The 21851-nt window shown below is 42.6% G+C and overlaps 1 pseudogene; it reads right to left on the bottom strand.

Moving 5' to 3' along the window:
• Positions 1-1245: 1245 nt before the first annotated feature.
• On the bottom strand, positions 1246-1363 carry LOC126413371 (5S ribosomal RNA; annotated as a pseudogene).
• Between the last annotated feature and the right edge of the window lie 20488 nt (positions 1364-21851).

Here is a 21851-nt window from a genome sequence, read left to right as displayed (position 1 = left end):
CTATAGGGCTGGTGTGGCTCCAACATAAACCACGTGACTGTTGGCAAAACGTGGCGGGATTTCAAATCAGCGGTCTGCCATCCTATGTTTGTAACGTATTTTCCCCACATTTGTCAATTGATTGCCAAACGTTTCCAACAAAAATTACTGTTTTATTTGGGAAAAATTATGCCAGAACTACATTTGACTTGGATTTGTTCACAGTACCATTCATAAAATCTAACAAATACATCGAACGCCACGGTGGTAGGCAGCGGGACGAAATTACTATAAACTATCAATTAAAGTAAAATGTTGTTAAAATTCTTTTAAACAGTAAGAGTGGGCTCGTGCCAAAACTATAAACATCGGATTCGCCGCGTTTTGAGCTCTAGTCACTTATAAAAGAAAATGAGATATGGGAATTATGTCAACTATAGGTGCCAGGTCCATTTTAGAGTATCAATTTTAGGTGCACTTCAAAGGTTCAGTTCCCACTATTTTTACAAAAGTTTAAACTATCAGTTTAAAAAAATGATATTTTAGATGAAAGGCGAGACTTTGAAGTTTCAGAAAATAATTTTGGAGCCTAGGTTTAAAAATGACAGACACTGTAAATATAAATTATAAATATACATTATAAATATAACTAACCTATCAAAACACTCCTCCTTGAAGTGCTTCGAGAAAAGGCGCGTATGTGCAGATGGCTTAAAGTTTTTCCATTTCAGGGCCTGTATCCAAAGCTGCCTTCGGATTTCATCCTTAGGGAACCTATGAGTAGGAACGAGAAACTACTTACTTCTGTAACCGAATTATCACAGATACTTACCAAAATGTAATATGAGTCTGACTTTACAGGCATCACTTTCAACACTTTAATTTACGTGATACTCTATTTCAAGTGTAAAAAAACATATAAAAGTCACTTCAGCAGATTTCAATAAACGCATCTGCAAATGTAATGCCATTTCGCCCGACAAAACGCTGAGTACACCCATAAGCGCAACATGAAACAACCATGTTTTGCCAACATTCACGTGACTTCAGCCCAGAGATGTTGAGCACTCCGTCTTCAGGCCACAAGTGGCCCATCGGGACCATCCAACAGCTGTATCATCCTCAGCTGAGGATGCGGATAGGAGGGGCGTGGGGTCACCACACCGCTCTCCCGGTCGTTATGATGGTTTTCTTTGACCGGAGCCGCTACTATTCGGTCGAGTAGCTCCTCAATTGGCATCACGAGTCTGAGTGCACCCCGAAAAATGGCAACAGCGCATGGCGGCCAGGATGGTCACCCATCCAAATGCCTGCCACGCCCGACAGCGCTTAACTTCGGTGATCTGACGGGAACCGGTGTATCCACTGCGGCAAGGCCGTTGCCCCAGAGATGTTGGAGCCACGAAAATGACGTCAGGGCCAGTCTATTATATTTATGGTCGAAGATGCCCGCAGGGTTCAAAAATTGTTCAAATGGCTCTGAGCACTATGGGACTTAACACCTGTGCTCATCAGTCCCCTAGAACTTAGAACTACTTAAACCTAACTAACCTAAGGACATCACACACATCCATGCCCGAGGCAGGATTCGAACCTCCGATCGTAGCAGTCCCGCGGTTCCGGACTGAGCGCCTGAACCGCTAGACCACTGCGGCCGGCCCCGCAGGGTTCCCTGCAGCTTCATGGAAGACCATAAAGAGCAACGAAAGACCACCTGTGCGGAGTTGCTTGAGCGTTACGAGGTTGATGGTGACATTGTTTTGTCAAACATCGTCACAGGCAATGAAACATAGAATTGGAAATGAAACGGCAATCCATGTAGTGCCCCCGCGTCACCTCCCCACCGAAGCAGAAGCTCAAAGCCGCACCATCTGCCGGTAAAGTCATGGCGACGGTCTTCTGGGACTCTGAAGAGTTATTCACTTGGATGTCCTCTCTCATGGTGCAGTGAATTGTGCTACCCTCAGGATATTGAGGGAAATACTTCAGCGTGTTCATCACCACAAAAATGCAAATGAACTTCTCCTTCTCCGCGACAACGCAAGGCCTATCACACGTCTGTGCACGCGAGAGGTACATTTCAACTTGCATCTGTTTGGCCGAGTAAAGGATGCACTCCGCGGGAAGCAGTACCTGGGTCACCGGGTGGTTCTGTGCAGTAAGACGATGGCTCTGACGTCGACCGGTACAGTCGGTGGTGCCATGCAGGTGTACAGATCCATCCAGGCGTGAGGCCGCCACATTGAACGAAGTTTATGTTGAAAAACAGGGTTTTGTGGCCAGAATAGAGAAGAATCATAAGGCGTACTGGAATCCTGAATAAAACCACTCTGCTTTCAGAAAAAAAGTGTGTTGCATTACTTATTGAAGAACCTTCATATATACTGTATGTTCCATGTTTCCCCGCTAAACCACTGAACGGACTGAACCAGATTTAGTTTACATACCGCTTATGGTCTAGATGATGATGATTATGATGATGATGATGATGATGATGATGCTGAGGAGAATGTTTGGCTTTTGGGGCGCTTAACTGCGCAGTTATCAGCGCCCATACAATGTCCCAATCTTTACACAGTCCAATCTCGCCACGTTCAGGAATAATGACGAAATGACGAGGACAACACGAGCTCTCAGTCCGCGTTTCAGTCTGGAAAGTACCGTTGTACGAGGAGGGGGCTAACAGGGAAACCTCCCCATCGCATCCCCCTCAGATTTAGTTATAAGTTGGCAAAGTGGATAGGCCTTGAAAAACTGAACACAGATCAATTAAGAACACAGGAAGAAGTTGTGTGGAACTATGAAAAAAATAAGCAAAATATACAACCTAAGTAGTCCATGCGCAAGATAGGCAACATCAAGGAAAATGTGAGCGCAGGAGCACCGTGGTCCCATGGTTAGCGTGAGTAGCTACGGAACGCGAGGTCATTGGTTCAAGTCTTCCCTCGAGTGAAAAGTTTAATTTTTTATTTTCAGACAATTATGAAAGTTCTGGCACTCACACATAATCAACATCGCTCTCCAAAATTCCAGGACATTTTCAGATATGCTTGGACATATGCAGGATTTCACAGTCTACACACGGAAAAAATTGAAAACGTTAAAAACATATGTTTTGACATAGCAAAGGGAAAACTGAGCGACTGTGAAACTGTTGCATTCATTTGTTGCAGTTTATGTAACAAACTCTTATGTTTTCATCACATTTTTGGGAGTGATTATCACATCCACAAGAAAACCTAAATCGGGCAAGGTAGAAGAATCTTTTTACCCAATCGCCAAGTGTACAAGTAAGGTGCGTCGACAACATATTCCTGTCATGTGACGCACATGCCGTCAACAGTGTCGTATAGAATATATCAGACGTGTTTTCCTGTGGAGGAATCGGTTGACCTATGACCTTGCGATCATATGTTTTCGGTTCCCATTGGAGAGGCACGTCCTTTCGTCTACTAATCGCACAGTTTTGCGGTGCGGTCGCAAAACACAGACACTAAACTTATTACAGTGAACAGAGACGTCAATGAACGAACGGACAGGTCATAAATTTGCGAAAATAAAGAAAGTGATCTTTTCACAAGAGGGAAGACTTGAACCAAGGACCTCTCGTTCTGCAGCTGCTCACACTAACCACGGGACCACGGTGCTCCTGAGTTCACATTCTCCTTGATGTTACATATCTTGCGCATGGACTACTCAGTTTGTATATTTTCCTTATTTTTTCATAGTTCCACACAACTTCTTCCTGTTTTCTCGATTGATCTGTGTTCAGTTTTTCAAGGCCTATCCACTGTGCCAACTTATAACTAAATCTGAGGGGGGTGCGATGGGGAGGTTCCCTTGTAAGAATGAAAAGTAAGTTCAAATGGCTCAAATTGCTCTGAGCACTATGGGACTTAACATCTGTGGTCATCAGTCCCCTAGAACTTAGAACTACTTAAACATAACTAACCTAAGGACACCACACACATCTATGCCCGAGGCAGGATTCGAACCTGCGACAGTAGCAGTGGCGCGGGAAAAGTAAGAGTAGTCCATGACTCGCGAATACTCACATTTTAGTAACCCAGTATTTCAGATTGGCATTACGGTTTACAACAAACGTTACCCCTAATTTCGAACCTTTATGAAACTTTTTCTCTCTGACAACCCACACAACCCCCACTAAAATGTTATCCCTTACACCCTTTGACTGTACACGCAGTAAAACTGCTGTATTAATGTATTACTTCTGTACTGCTAACTGTACTTGTAACACATTTTGCAGACGGTATCCACATATGCCGTTGAATGCATTTTTAAAAAAATGTCGTTGTACGACACACTGTACAGGAGACATGACGTTATAAACGTTGAGCTATGTGAAAAACTGCTGGGCGAAATTCTCTAGAGATGCAGGTGAAATGTGTGTACCAATGTGTTTGAAATACATTGTTAAAAGTATGTGATATGTGCATACGTTGTCAAAGCCACGGAAATTTAGTATACATATTGCTTACCATCTCGAAAGCAATACTGTAGGGGTACCAACCAGCTGCCTCCTATTGCGATGGGGGTGGCAACGCGGAGAAAGAGATGGACAGACAGAGAGGGAGAAAGAGGAACTGGACACAGACTGGGGAGAGGCGGAGATTAAGAGAGAGGGGGAAATGGCAAACGGACAGCGAAAGGTAAGAGGAGGAGATGGGCAGAGAGAGGGGGAGAGGAGGATGGACAGATGGTCTTTCCACTACTAAGCAATTGTAGTTCTTGTTCTATCCCTTCGTCTGTCAATTCGACGTCCATACGATGTCTGAAAGGAGAGACCATGTTACGAACTTCCGCGGTGAAACAACATCGGAAGACCGAGTTCAGTATTTCGGCCTTCTTCTCTCCGCTATCTTTCGTTTTGGTGCCATTATGGTCATTGAATGAATGGAACGATGATTTCGAACCGATTACTGATTTTACGTAAGATCGGTTGACAAATTTTACTTTCATATTCATTGAACGCTTCTCTGATTGCTGTCCTCACGCTCATTTTTTCTTCGTTCAGCTTCTGTTTGTCAGCTAGGTTTTGACTTCTCTTGAGTTTCTGTTTAAGTTATCTTTGTTTACAATAAGTTTTCTAACTTTCCCATACCTTAGAACTTCGTTCGTAACATATTTGTCAAACACATACTAAACGATGCTTTTATTTTTTCAGTTGTATAATGGAATATCATCACTGAATATTTGATGCTGACTGCTCACATACTCTGCAATTTGTATACTGTCGCTTTTGCTAAGCAAAAGTACTCACCTACCAAGCAAAAGTACTCACCTGCCTTTCATATAACTGCTTGTAAACATCATAGTCATAGCTGCTATCACAGTCTTATGGTCACTGATAACTTCCTCTAAGTTAAATGGTTAATTAAGTTCAGGTCTATTTGTTGATAGGAGGTCTAAGGCGTTACCGTCACCTTTTAGTTCCCTAATTATCTGCTCGAAGCTATTTTCAGGAAGACATTCAGAAAATGTCATTTGAATCCATGCTCGTGGTACCAGTTTTGATTAACATGGCACTCCCAAACTATGCCTCTGACTTGCTGAAGTCATCCCCTATTGCAACAGCCTAATCAGGAAAATTACCAATATTCTGAAAATTCACTCTGATGCGCTCTATCACTACACCTCCTGATCCACACGATTTGTAAAAGCCTCCGATTACCATTTTTGACCGACCTTTGATGCTTAACTTCATCCAGTTCAAGCCACATTCGGAAACCGTGGTAATCTCGCTTGATATTATCGAGTTCTTTACCACAATAAATACGCCACCACTATTGGCGACTAACCCAGTCTTTACCACAGATTTTCCTATATGAACCTAGGATTTCGTTGCTGTTGACTTCCTGTTGCAAACAACTTTCTGTTCCTTCAATAATATATACTAATTCTGGGATTTTTCCTTGGATGCTTCTGTAGTTTATTAACATAAAAACATTGTTAAACGTATCTGACATGTGCATACGTTGTCAAAGGAACGGAAATTTGGTATACATTTTAGTACCTATCTGGAAAGAAATACTTTGGGGGTACGAACCAGCAACCTCCTAAGACGATGGGGTTGACAACTTTTTTGCAACCAGTTTTCATTTTTGACCAATTATCATTAACATACATGAGTATAATCTGCATTTTCATACAAGAGAAAGGTTTGCAACCAACTTTCTACTCCTTCAATAAGATATACTAATCCTGCGATCTTTCCTTGAATGCTTCTGTAGTTTATTAATACAATATTAAGCTTTCCTGCATCCTATCTGTGAGGACGAGCCTTCTCTAAAAACATTATGCGTTTTGACAATGGGGTAAGCTAAAAAGAGAGAGAGAGAATCCATCTTATGCATGCCACACGTATATTATAACGACTTCCACCCAAAAATGCATTCTTTCTAAGGAATTCTACAACTGGGGACACATTTAACAAAAATGTGACCATTAATATTCGGTAATAATCAGAAGTTACACAGGGCACCCAACACGTACCTCTGATCGCTGCTCAAGTGACAATTGAATTGATTTACGAGAAGAGGAATCCATGCTACCCAAACTTTGCTTTTTCAAAGGAAACTGAAAGAAGTTTATAAGTTACGCTTGATATTTCTCGTGAACACAGTCTTTGCGTTACACTCGGTATTAATTTCTTATAAAGGACATTACGTTCCTTTTTCACCATACAGCACACATACATAGTATTTACTTCATCATAAGCTAAAAAAAATGAAAAATAAGGGGTCCTTTTATATGATATGTTTTACTTCCCAAAATATTAGGGATTAACTTCCCATTCGGATCTCCGTTAGCAGACTGCCGCGGGGGAGAAGACCACGAGCAACAGATGGAATAACCAACGATAGGGCAACACTCTACGATTCAGAGCGTGGAATGTAATAAATTTTAATATTGCGGGGAAGCTAAAAAATCTGACAAGGAAAATACAAAGGCTCAATCTAGACATAGTGCAGGTCAGAGAATTAAGAAGGAAAGATGATGTTTCTAGGCGGAAGGATGTACGCTAATATAAACAGCAGCAGCAAATGTGTATTTTGAATAGGAAGCTAGGGCAGAGAGAGAGATATTGTGAATAGTTCAGTGATAGGGTTGTTCTTATCAGATTCGATAGCTAACCAACACAGACAACAATAATTCAGGCATACATACCCGACAAACCAACGCCGACAACAATAGTTCAGGTATACATGCCCACGTCGCAAGCCGCAGGAAGTATTTGAGGATTCTGAACGGGAACGCAAAATCTCATAGTCAAGGGTGATTGGAATGCTGCGGTACAGGAAGGAGTAGAAGAAAGAGCTACGAGGGAATATAGGCTTGGTAGCAGGAATGAGAGGGGAGAAAGACTAATTGAGCTCTGCAATAAATTTCAGCTACTAATAATGAATATTCTGTTCAACTACAAGGGGAGGACACTGGAAAATTCTAGCCGGATTACACCATGGTTAGGCAGAGATTTCAAAATCAGATATTGTAAGGCATACGGAGAAGATAGATCACTATTCTGTAATAATGAAGAGTAAAGTGAAATTTAAGAGAATCGTCAGGAAGAACAGGGGAAAAGGAAATTGGGGTACGGAACCACTGCAGAATGACGAGGCACGTTTGAGTTCCGCTAGAGATGTGAACACTGCGATAAGGAACAGCACAGTAAACAGTGTTGTTGAGGAGGAGCAAATATCACCGAAATGAGCACTCATAGGTGTTGGGCAGACAAAGCTGCAGAAGGAAGGTAACGTAGGAAAAACCTTGGGTAATATTAAAACTTTGAAAGAAGATGATCGTTAATGAAGTAAAAGATCCACGCAGTGGAGACCAAGTGATAAGCTACTTCTTATGTTTCAGATCTAGACTGCAATAATAAAATGGGAAGGAACTGTTAATTAGAACTCAGAGAGAAGTTTTAGTCTAATTGACACTCAATTTATTCATCTTAAACATGACAAGACAACAAAATTATTAAAGAAACATCACACAAACATTTTTATTTAACAAACACCTTACTAACATAGAATCTATGGTGCTCAAAGTGATCTGCTGGGGATCGACAAATGACACTAACCAGAACACTAATCACTGTCTGAATTCATACATGTGAGTCCAGGTTATGGCACATAACTACGCCACCAGCAAGCATCTATATTCTACTATACAAAAAAATAAAAATTTGGTTCGAAAGAACAGGGTGCTGAGAAATATATGTTAGAGCCCTTCGTCGCAGCCGCGAATACTCTACCCGTCTGCTGGTCAAGGCAGCACACCACGATGGATTCGGCGACTGGGCGGCGGCAATTTGTTATTAAATGCATGTTCCGGCAAAATGCAAGTACGCGGTCTGGCATTCAGTTATTTCATAACGCAGGTACTTCCCTATGAGCCTCTGAAAACCCGACGGATTCCAGTGTGCAGGTGCAACCATTTGCTGGTCTGCCAAACCAATTTGACTCCGTGCCACGACAGTGCATGTCGGAATGTGTCAAATGTTTAGAAGGCCGACTCAAGACAAATTAATACATCCACGCATCACTCATTGTGACTGTGATGATGTAAGCAGTACCTCAGACGGTTCAGAAGATGACTGGCACAGGCTCTAAGTCGCACACTAGCAAAGGACACAAGTCTCACCGCTTAGATAGAGACATGCAGTTTCGTACAAGCCAATCACGCGCTGGAGCATTTTAAGCTAGGAGAATGGTCTTTGCACTGCAAACCAATTTTACCGATCAGAGACTTTAAAGTTAATTGGCAGAAAACAGAAAAAAGATTCAGCTTCACAGGCTCTTTTCCACGCGTTTGCCATGTCTTTTGCTAACAAAATAGAGGGTGGAAGCACAGCCCTCCATAAACAGCTTGTTATGTCCCCTGTTGCATCCATTTCAAAGTTTCCAAAGAACAGCCATAAGCTCGCCAAAAGCCTCGTGTTTTCACAAACATGTCTTGAAACAGAGTCTGAACGTCTGGACGCCAGTTTCCCTGTCCCACGGACATTTGCAGAACGTTTACATTTCTTTTGGGGGCTTGCTCCCTAACAAGGGGCCATCCTCAGCTTTACTCCCAGCCTACAATAAGCTGTTGACGACCTCTCAGCGCTAGCCCATGTACTTGGACGCCTGCCTCCCATCTGGCGCCAATTTAATGTGTTTTGCACATTGTGATCATTGCACATGGCCATCTGGAAATGTCTCCTCACCGTTCCCCAGAAAATGCGCTTTCTCAGCCCACCAACGCCATGCTTTTACTGCAGTCGTTTAAGTTGGCACCCTATTCCTTTGAACGCAGGTAAAGCTTACCATATTTCCTTTCCTAGAGCACGCAAACAAGACCATTAACTACTGCCCACCATGTCATCATAATGTATGAAGTCAAATCGTAGTAAAGATCCTATTCCCTACGAACACGAAGGGTGAAGTGAGAGTGCCCTGCAATCTCTCAACTACCTCAACTGATCAAAATGAAATACAGAAACATAAATCACTCAGGAATGAAATATGTACAGAGAAGCCAAGGCGAATTAGCTACAGGAAAAATCACTCAAAACACAAATGATGGTTGGAAGGATTGCTTCAGATTACAGAAAAGTCAAAAGAACCTTCGGTGAAATGAAAAGCGAGGGTTGCAACATTAAGAGTACAAGCAGAATTTCCCTATTAAACAGAGATGAAAGTGTGGCTGGATGCTAAGAGTACATTGAGAGCCTCTATGAAGGGGAGGACTTATATGATGAAGTGATAGAAGAAAATGGTTCAAATGGCTCTGAGCACTATGGGACTTAACATCTGAGGTCATCAGTCCCCTAGAACTTAGAACTACTTAAACCTAAGGACATCACACACTTCCATACCCGAGGCAGGAGTCGAACCTGCGACCGTAGCGGTCGCGCGTTTCCAGACTGAAGCGCCTAGAACTGCTCGGCCACCCCGGCCGGCTTGATAGAAGAAGAAACAGGAGTCGATATAGAAGAGATAGAGGTCCAGTCGGAATTCAAAAGAGCTTTGGAAGACTTGAGATTAAATACGGAAAAAAGAATATAATATTCCATCAGAATTTCTAATTTCACTGGGGCAACTGGCAACCATATGACTACTGCAGTTGGTGTGCACAATCTTTGAGACAGGCGACATACGTCAGGCTTTCGGAAAAATATCTACACAATTCTGAAGATAGCAAGGGCAGATAAGAGCGAGAGCTGGTGTACTGTCAACTGAATGGCTCATGCATCCAAGTTGATGACATGAACAATATATAGAAGAATGGAATAAATCGATGATTTATTAGATGAATTAGCTATAAGAAACGTCAAAGCATCAAAGAGGCTGTCCTGACGTTGTGCTTGCTAATGGAAGCAAGAATAATCAAGACAAGTTCATAAGATTTGTCGGCCTGGAAATAGCATACGACAGTGTAAAATAGTGCCAAAGTTCATAATTCTGAGAAAAATAGGTGAAAGCTGTTGGGACAGGCAGATGATGGATATTTTATACAAGAACCAAGGAGGGACAATAAGACTGGGAGACCAAGAACGAAGTGCTCGGAATACTTTTTTTTTTTTTTTCAGGCAACTGTCAGCGGCATCGATATACTTGGAGAAATGCATGATACAAACGGTGCTGTGTTACAGTACATTTATTCACAACCAATTTCGATCATGGACCGTATGAAGTTGTCTCAACAGATTTTTTTCCACTGCGAAGATGGTCCATGATCAAAACCGGCAGCGAATGAATGTATTGTAAGACAGAACTGTGTATATGATGCTTTTCTCCAAGCGGACTAAAATGGGTGTAAGACAGGTTCGCCCTTGGTGTTCATTATACACATAGAAGAACGAGTAACGGAAATAAAAGAAAGGTTGGGATTAAAATTCATGATGACAGAACATGTATGACGAGATCTGTAGATGACATTGTATTCCTTAATGAATATGAAAAGAAGCCACAGAATCTGTTGAGTGGATTGAACAGTCTAATGAGTAAAGAATGTGAAGTGACAGTATGCCAAAATAAGACAAAAGTAATGAGACTTAGTAGTAACAAGAATTGCGAGAAGCTTAGCATCAGAATTGGAGATCACGAACAGACGATGCAAGACGACATAAAAAGTTGATCAGCAAAGAGAGCGTTCCTGAACAAAAGAAATCTTTTAGTGTGGATCTTGTGGTGCTACGAAGAATGCAGAAAAGTAAATAGATCGATAAGGTAAGGAATGAGGAGCTTCTCCACAGAATCGACGAGGAAAGCAATATATGGAAATCCCTGACAAGAAAATGGAATGGGATAACAGGACATGTGTTAAGACGTCAGGATGTAACTTCCATCGAGGGAAATGTAGAGTTTAAAAGCTGTAAACGAATACAGAGATCCGACTACATCCAACAAATAATTGAGGATGTCGGGTGTCTGACCTATTCTGAGACGAAATGGTTGGCACAGAACAGGAATTTTCGTAGCGAGCTGCATCAGGCCTGTTAGAAGACTGATGACTCAGAAGAAAAATCTTATACATCTTTTTATGAGACTTTCGTATACATTATTGTTCCATTTTACATTGCCAAACGCGTTTTCTGAGTCGACGAATCCTATGAAAGTGTCTTGATTTTTCGTAAGTCTTGCTTCAGTTACAAAGTGCAATTTCTCTTGTGACATTACCATCCCTAAAGCCAAATTGATCGTTGTTAAACAGATCCTTAGTTACACCACATAAATTTAGGGCGCCATCAGATTTGAAGGATTGCTTATAGATGAACTGGCATGTACAAATAATCTCTAAATCGGTGTATGACCACTTTATTTCAGTCTTAATTTACTAATTATGCCCTTCGCCCAGAGAAAATGGTCACTAGTTTTGTGAATTCGTCTCTCCCCTTTCTTTACAAATTCTTATGTTCGGTTCAAAGTTTCGAAGCTAATGAAATGGAATTTTGTTCCTGTTTTTTCATATATTAGTATAATTACTTTTTTCAGTTAATTTCATTCGACTCTCTGCACATGTTTTTACATTAGGGGAACATGACTTTGGGCGTCTGCCAGACACCACACAGCAACAATGTACTGAGGACTGGGAATGTTACCAAATCACATCTTTATCTTTCAAAAATTAAGTACACCACAAAACATCATTACATTCTCGATCGTTTACATAAATAACTGAAATGTCCGAGGTGTAGAGAAAAAAGTGGGAACAGTCATTCATTCCGTCTGCTTTTTATTGGACTTTGATTCAGTAACGTATATGCTCTCCGTGAGCGTTTATCGCTGCCTGACGCCTACGTGCCAAGCTTCATATATGTCTACGGAGGTCATCCCGTGGTATCGTCACCCTGTGATATCCGTTCTCATTCTTCAATGAGAGCCAATGAGAGTTCTTGGAGAGTCTGATGGAACAGGACGACCACAAATACATCCGTCCATCATGTCACACATATGTACACTATGTGATCATGAGTATCCAGACACCTGGTTGAAAATGACTTACAAGTTCGTGGCGCCCTCCATCGGTAATGCTGGAATTCAATATGGTGTTGGAGCACCCTTAGCCTTGATGACAACTTCCACTCTCGCAAGCATTCGTTCAATCAGGTGCTGGAAAGTTTCTTGGGGAATGGCAGCCAATTCCTCACGGAATGCTGCACTGAGGAGATGTCGGTCGGTGAGGCCTGTCATGAAGTCGGCGTTCCAAATTATCCCAAAGGTGTTCTGTAGGATTCAGATCAGGACTCTGTGTAGGCCAATCCATTACAGGGATCTTATTGTCGAGTAACCACTTCGCCAGAGTCCGTTCAATCTTGTTGAAAGATGCAATCGCCATTCCCGAATTGCTCTTCAACAGTGGGAAGCGAGAAGGTGCTTAAAACATCAATGTAGGCTTGTTCTGTGACAGTGCCAAGCAAAACAACAAGGTGTGCAAGTCCTCTCCATGAAAAACACGGCCACGCCATAACATCACCGCCTCTGCTGACTCTACACACGCTGGCAGATGACGTTCACAAGGCATGCATCATACCCACAACCTGCCATCGGATCGCCACATTGTGTATCATGATCGGTCACTCCACACAACGTTTTTCCACTGTTCAGTCGTCCAATGTTTACGCTCCTTACACCAAACGAGGCGCCGTTCTGCATTTCCCGGCGTGATGTGTGGCTTATGAGTAGCCGCTCGACCATGAAATCCAAGTTTTCTCACCTCCCGCCTAACTGTCATAGTATTTGCAGTGGATGCTAAAGCAGTTTGGAAATCCTGTCTGATGGTCTGGATAGATGTCTGCCTATTACACGTTACGACCCTCTTCAACTGCCTGCGGGCTCTGTCAGTCAACAGACGAGGTTGGCCTGTACGCTTTCGTCCTGTCCTTGTCCGTTCACGTTTCCACTTCACTATCACATCGGAAACAGTGGACCTAGGTGTGTTTAGGAGTGTGAAATCTCACGCACAGATGTCTGACAAAGTGACACCCAATCACCTGACCACGTTCGAAGACCGTGAGTTCCGCAGACCGCCCCATTCAGCTCTCTCATGATGTCTAATGGCTAATGAGGTCGCTGTTAGGAAGTAACTGACAGTGAGTGGCAGCACAATGCGCCTAATATGAAAAATGTATGTTCTTGGGGTTATCCGAATACTTTGGAACACATAGTCTACGATGGGGTTTACCTCGGGACTTACCACCTGCCAATCCATTACTTCAACATTCAGGCCTCGCAAGACATCCTTGATGATGCCCACCATACAGGCCTGGCATTAGATGGAATTCAGGGCCGCCACCGAATGAAACAGCCACTCAATGGTCCAACAAGATTTGTTCGATTTACTGGCTGGTGGTAAGGCGATCATAGACAACGAAAGGAACCGTATGGCAGTCAACACTGAAGCCTCTCCACAAAATCACAGTACCTGGGAAATCTGTCGATTTCCTGGGCAACCTTTGACATGTTCCGCTCTATACAGGTCTCCGCACACGAACGCGGCTATCACTTTGCGTCAGCAAATATATGTGAATAACACGTTTCGCCAATGACGGTTGGCAGTTGATATGGGAATGGTCGAACTGAAGGCGAGCTGCCAAATGTTGTCGCGTAAGCGCACTACTCGAACAGGACGTCTGGGTCACAAAGACTTTTCTTGTAATCTGTTCATTACAATCTTATCGGACATAGCTGCTCCAGTGGCCCTTTTGAGATCTGACGGTATCCGCCACAACGGAGAGACGGGCAAGTATCGGTCATCCCGTTGGGTTGTAATGTATCAGAGACCTTTCTCAGTTCCCCTTGTGTACTGACCTGTCTCCCTGTAGCGTGACCAAAATCTAAGCATGACACATGGAAAGGCATTGGCATCTGCGGTAACACGACCGAAAGTTCTTTCGTTTTGGATAAAACAGACCGCCCTTGCAATCTGCACTGCATTAAGATGTCGCACTGCGTGTTCTTGGTTGAATGCAACCTCCACAAATGACAACTACACTCCTGGAAATGGAAAAAAGAACACATTGACACCGGTGTGTCAGACCCACCATACTTGCTCCGGACACTGCGAGAGGGCTGTACAAGCAATGATCACACGCACGGCACAGCGGACACACCAGGAACCGCGGTGTTGGCCGTCGAATGGCGCTAGCTGCGCAGCATTTGTGCACCGCCGCCGTCAGTGTCAGCCAGTTTGCCGTGGCATACGGAGCTCCATCGCAGTCTTTAACACTGGTAGCATGCCGCAACAGCGTGGACGTGAACCGTACGTGCAGTTGACGGACTTTGAGCGAGGGCGTATAGTGGGCATGCGGGAGGCCGGGTGGACGTACCGCCGAATTGCTCAACACGTGGGGCGTGAGGTCTCCACAGTACATCGATGTTGTCGCCAGTGGTCGGCGGAAGGTGCACGTGCCCGTCGACCTGGGACCGGACCGCAGCGACGCACGGATGCACGCCAAGACCGTAGGATCCTACGCAGTGCCGTAGGGGACCGCACCGCCACTTCCCAGCAAATCAGGGACACTGTTGCTCCTGGGGTATCGGCGAGGACCATTCGCAACCGTCTCCATGAAGCTGGGCTACGGTCCCACACACCGTTAGGCCGTCTTCCGCTCACGCCCCAACATCGTGCAGCCCGCCTCCAGTGGTGTCGCGACAGGCGTGAATGGAGGGACGAATGGAGACGTGTCGTCTTCAGCGATGAGAGTCGCTTCTGCCTTGGTGCCAATGATGGTCGTATGCGTGTTTGGCGCCGTGCAGGTGAGCGCCACAATCAGGACTGCATACGACCGAGGCACACAGGGCCAACACCCGGCATCATGGTGTGGGGAGCGATCTCCTACACTGGCCGTACACCACTGGTGATCGTCGAGGGGACACTGAATAGTGCACGGTACATCCAAACAGTCATCGAACCCATCGTTCTACCATTCCTAGACCGGCAAGGGAACTTGCTGTTCCAACAGGACAATGCACGTCCGCATGTATCCCGTGCCACCCAACGTGCTCTAGAAGGTGTAAGTCAACTACCCTGGCCAGCAAGATCTCCGGATCTGTCCCCCATTGAGCATGTTTAGGACTGGATGAGGCGTCGTCTCACGCGGTCTGCACGTCCAGCACGAACGCTGGTCCAACTGAGGCGCCAGGTGGAAATGGCATGGCAAGCCGTTCCACAGGACTACATCCAGCATCTCTACGATCGTCTCCATGGGAGAATAGCAGCCTGCATTGCTGCGAAAGGTGGATATACACTGTACTAGTGCCGACATTGTGCATGCTCTGTTGCCTGTGTCTATGTGCCTGTGGTTCTGTCAGTGTGATCATGTGATGTATCTGACCCCAGGAATGTGTCAATAAAGTTTCCCCTTCCTGGGACAATGAATTCTCGGTGTTCTTATTTCAATTTCCAGGAGTGTATCATCTTTATACTTCACTAGGAAACACTGGGACGCCAGTACTCAGTTTATTCTGAGTGGTCACGTGACACTGTAACGCACAACACAGTCAACAAACGACGAAGGATTTTAATTGCCACTTACATTGAAAGTTACGATCCCAAGCGATGCAATAAGAGCACAGGTACGCCTGTATCAAAATAGATTTAACATACAAGACGTAGATACACGTGTTCACCTAATTCTTTTGTGTAGTGTACCACACAGGTCGTAACGGTTACAGTGCTACGCCGGTAAGAAATACTTGTGCCAATCACAATAAACAAAATTATCGTATGGTTGTTTGTGTGCTATGTATTTTACATTACTTTAAAGTCAGTACCGCCATTAGACTGTCGTTTATTTACAGAGTTACATTTCCACATACACAATCACGATTTCATCTTCAAAGTGTCATTATCAAGTATTTTAAGTGTTATAAATTGCCTAAGATGGCATAATGTCGTATTAAAATACACTATTAGACACAATGTCTAAGAGTCGATATTTCTGGCAGAGCCTACTGCTTTGTTTCATTACTGAGTACACCAAGATGGTATGCCATTTTAGGCAATTTATAACACTTAAAACACTTGATAATGACACTTTGAAGCCGAAATCATGATTGTGTAGTTTTAAATGTTACACAGTAAATAAACAACACTCTAATGGCGGATTGACTTTGAAGAAATATATTATGGTTGTGGCCCCGCATTATGAAAAAATTATTATATATACATTGGTTTTATTAGCATCAGATTCAAGAAACTGTATAGCAAAACCCATCAGGAGTCTGTAACAAAAGAAGCATCTGAAGAGAAATCTACAAGGACCGAAACTGCGTAATGCACTAATTTGTCAGCAAACCAGTCAGAAACTGACCACTCAAAAAATGGTTTCTTAAGACGGTATTTATAAACATTCATCAAAATGTGTTTCTAATTATGGAGCTAAACTGTGATACTCACTTAAGAAAATGCGCACAACCAGATTGGTCATTTTGTGTCGGTTTATGCATTTTGAAAAGGCAAAGTGTAGGCCTGCGTGGTCCATTGTTTTATGTGATGGACACACATTCTGGAGGACTGAGGTTAAAACTCCCGTCGAGCCACAATGATATATATTTCACATGATTCCTCCAAATCGCATCAGATGGATACCAGGGCGATTCCATGAGCAGATCGTGTTCTTTTACTGTCCTCGACCCCCAGAATTTGAGATGGTGTTCCATTTCCATGCAACGCGGTATTAATAGGAGAGCGGAAAACCTTACGCCGTATCCGTCAAAGAGTATCGAAATATCCTGCAGGATCTCTTGTACTGAAGTGTGAATTGGGCTGTGATGTCGACGGACTTCGACCTTAACAATGCGTGCTAGTGGTTTGTATTTTACAGGTACCGGCGGAGGTTCGAGTCCTCCCTCGTGCATGGGTGTGTGTGTGTTTGTCCTTAAGATAATTTAGATTAAGTAGTGTGTAAGCTTAGGGACTGATGACCTTAGCAGTTAAGTCCCATAAGATTTCACACACATTTTTTTGTGTTTTACACTTTCGATGGGATAGGTTACAGTCGAGTTACAGTCGACATTGAGGGCTACAATACATATAATTGGTGCTTTACGAAATAGCGCGGACTGCGTTTCGCTAACATATATTATCGCAATCTTCTTGACTACAAGAATACTCAGAAGAAACGTAAGCGTACCCTGTGATCACTTTATTGCGTTATAAAAAGCCGGATAAAAGTTAAGGTGATTTGTACATGCAGTCTCAAGCTACTGTTATTTTCAGAAGAAGCTTTTATCTAAATTAAGGGCAACAGTACTACATAAAGGCACACACAGTAAACCTCTGCAATCCATTATACTGTAAGTGCCGTCCTTAACGCAGTTTCGAGTTTACGATATCGTAAATAGCTTTTTCCAATATGTGCAAAGATTGGCTAAACAGGGATATCAAAACAGAGTAATAGACAGCGACATCACATGAAATGACCTATACCCCGAACTACTATTCGAAGACGTTTCGTAACTTTCATATCTTTAGAATGCCTACATCTGGAACGATACATGAAGTTAACTGCAGGTAATTGTATCGTTTCACGTTAGAGCATCATAAATATTCAAATTATGACTCGAATTTAGTGAATAGCGCATTCGACAAATCAGAAGGGCAGTCTAAAGTGATCTGTTACCAACACTGAATTACTGAACAATTTGGAATCTACTAAATCTACATGTATAATAATACTAATGTAGTCTCGAGAGGTATGCAGTTTCAATAAAAGGTTTGGAACTTATTATATATGACAGTTTTTGCCTTAGTTTTGAATGACACTTTCTTAAAAAATAATGTCTTTTTTTAGCAGCACTAAACAATAAGACCCTTACTCATTTCACTACTAGTATTTTAGTACTTAAAATGGGATGTGGGTTATTAATATATTTCTCAGTATCACTTTTATACAGCACGTAATTCGCGACTTTCTCTCCATGAGAAACTTTACAGATCTTCGCAACACGTCCTTAGGATCCTGGTCATTCCGTTTTCCTGCCCATCGCATAGATTCTACAATTCTCCGGACTCTCATTATTTCCATGCCGTTGTATCTTCTTCAGTAAAGCCTTTGAAATAATTTACTTAACGAGGCTAAAAAATTTCACGATTTAGGTTATCTGTAACAATACAGAAACCTACGACAAAGAGCATAGGTAATTTCTTATATATTGTAAATCAGAAATTGCACTTATCTTTTTCCGTATGTTATCTACAAATTCCACAATTACCAGAAGAGTAAAATACTGACTGCCACATAGAAATTTATCGATTCCAGGAGTTAGAAAATGTGGTCGAAGACAAGCCCATTTTCATTGTGAATTATATTAGAAAATTTTGCCAGATCACACCACAGGTGGTGGCGCTCCATTCCGCCTGCTTGTAGACACCATTCGACCCCCCCCCCCCTCCTCTCCCTCTTCTCCCACTTCTCCTACCAGTCCATGTTCTTCCCCGACGCTTCGTAGAATCACGTGGTATGAACATGTGGTCTCTGTGGACCAAAGTAAAAGATTTTATTTCGATTACATTTTAGAAGTTAACTTGATCCTAGTACACATTATGTTTTTGGAATTGGATTTATATCTTTCTTTGTTAAAATAATAGAACCATCACCCTCCTCCTGCTTCTTCTTCTTCTCCTTCTCTCGAGTGGTGTAAGGTTGTGCCAATCCTGCAAATTGTAATTTACGTTAAGAAATAACTATAGCCTTAAAGTCATCGCGTCTTTATTTGATAACACTATTCAAAACCACCAATTCAACATTAATGCAGTTTTTTGTGTAATTTTGGCCTGTAAAGTTGTTGGAACTAGTGAAGTTCGGTGAAACAAGAAGGAACGCACGCCATTAGCTCACTATCGTTACCCCGTTGAAACATTTGTAAGTATCACTTTGAATATTATTATCATGCAAAACGTTTTGCATTAACGATTAACAGTAATACGATTTCGCCTTACCGGGCTCTCTGTCTTCCAACGACAACTTCATGACCTAATACTAGTGAGAATGTGATCAGAAAAGATTATCAACCTTAATACCTGACCTGCTTTCTAATTCTATCAGCACATTCTTTCTTTTATTGTGTGAAATGTAAAGTATCATTTCTCCAATAACATTTCGCTCTCATGATGAAAACAAATTTAAAATAAATGAAACCCATCCCCCTCTATGCTAATGGGAGCCTACAGGCTGCATACGAGGTGCAACAATAACGTAATGAGACTTATTTTCTTTGCAAGATGTGGCAACCCTGCAGGCTTGCGTAGGCACAATATCTTTGATCTTTGTCTATAAGCTGCTTCTAGTCCACGCGGCACTTCAATGGAACTGCTCAGTCGTGAGTTGTGCTCTAATAAGTTAACACGTGTTTGTGTCTCTCGTCTCGGAAATGGAACCACATAATATTGCGCAAAGGTATGCCATTTCTTTTTGCCCTAAACTGGGTGAAAACGCGACGACAACTTATGGTAAGCTTCAGAAGTCGTTTGAAGAGGAGGTTATGTCAAGAGCTCAAGTTTTTCGTTGGCATAAAATGTTTAGTGAAGGCAGAACGAATGTTGAAGATGAAGACCGCAGTGGACGACCATCAACCTCACAGACGGATGTCAACTTGGCCAGGATGCGTGAACTCGTGCGATCTGATAGAAGAGTATCCGTGAAAAAGATTGCAGAAGAACTGAACATCAATCGAGAAATGGTTCGTCTAATAATAACTGAAGATCTTGATATGAGAAAGATTTTTGCAAAAATGGTCCCCAAAAATCTCACGTCACAACAGCGAGAAACACGGAAAATTGTGGCAGCCGATCTGTTAGAGCAAACGGAAATCAATCCAGAATTGTTAAGCCGTGTTATCACTGGTGATGAAAGTGGGTTTTTTCAGAACGATCCAGAGACAAAACGCCGAAGTTCGTAATGATGCTCAAAGGGATCACCCAGACCAAAAAAAGCTCGCATGTCGAAGTTAAAAGTGTGATGCATGCTTGTGTGCTTCTTTGATTCCAAGGGAATTGTTCATAAAGAGTGGGTGCCTCCTCGACAAACAGTTAACCAATATTACTACAAAGAAATTTTAGAAAGACTTCCTAAAAGAGTTCTTTGTGTCCGTGCCATCATTGCTGATAATTGGATTCTGCATCACAATAATGCGCCATCCCATACTGCTCTGTCAGTACAGCAATTTTTAACCTCAAAGCAAATTTCAGTACTACCAGAGCCACCTTATTCAGCAGATATCGCTCCGTGCGACTTTTTTCTGTTTCCAAGAGTCAAAACGGCGGTCAAGGGACACCATTTTCAAACAACACAAGATGTCCAAAAAGCTGTGACAATGGTCTTGGAGGATATTACAGAATGTGAGTTCCAGAAATGTCACCATCAATGGCAGAAGCGCTGGAAAAAGTGTGTGCAATCAGAAGGGAACTACTTCGAAGGAGACAACACTAAACTTCACTGAAACGGAAAGCAACATTTTTTTCACATCAGTCTCATTACTTTATTGTCACACCTCGTAAGAAGACCGGAAAGCAGAAGTCTAGTAGACTCGTGCGGATAATACTGCTCTATTCAAACGCGGCCGCAACGTAAACTATACTCTTAAGCATCTCCGGACTCAACTCGACAGAACCGTAACTTGTCACTCACTAGTAAGATCAATCACCCACACCATTAACTCACAGCTGGTGACACAGTCTTGTCTCGGTGTTAGTTCATCAGCTACCTTTGTATTACTACAGACATAAATTGACTTGGAGATCGCACGTAGCTAGTGTGGTCAACGAGGGTTGCAGCCTATTCCGTAAACTATACTAGCTCTTTAAGAATTCTGTGCAACCAAACAAAGCTAAACTGAAAGTCTGGCGTGCCAACAAACTTCCGGTCTGAAACTCGTCAATAGCCGCTGATACACACTACAAAATAAAGTATTTCGAGCTGTAGCCAACCCTCCTCACTATACTCTCAACACATATGAGCCAGACGTAGGGCAACTACCAGTCTACTAAAGGGGTCAGTAAATTGTAAATGAAAAAAAAATTACGCCAAGAACCCTCAAAGTCTCTTCACATAAGACCAAACGTGACCATCACGCAGCACTTTAGAGACTGATTAAGACGACATACACTGTTGCTCTACGCACACATCACAATGCGTCGTTTTCTAATTATCTGTAGCACTATCAGGCATCAAGCTTTCACAGTCTTCAGACGACCACTATAGACTAACAGATTCTATTTACACTCCATCATTTACGCCTCATCAGCTAAGGTCCAACCGATATTTTATACAAATCAAATGATACTTTATGTTAACCTGACAAAATTTTGTTCATGTATATTTTTTTTTTTTTTTTTTTGTGATAACCTTATTGCATGCTGGCGTC

This window comes from Schistocerca serialis, chromosome 7, assembly GCF_023864345.2.
Source record: "Schistocerca serialis cubense isolate TAMUIC-IGC-003099 chromosome 7, iqSchSeri2.2, whole genome shotgun sequence".
Taxonomy (NCBI): Eukaryota; Metazoa; Arthropoda; class Insecta; order Orthoptera; family Acrididae; genus Schistocerca; species Schistocerca serialis.
This window is presented reverse-complemented; position numbering and strand designations above follow the sequence as displayed.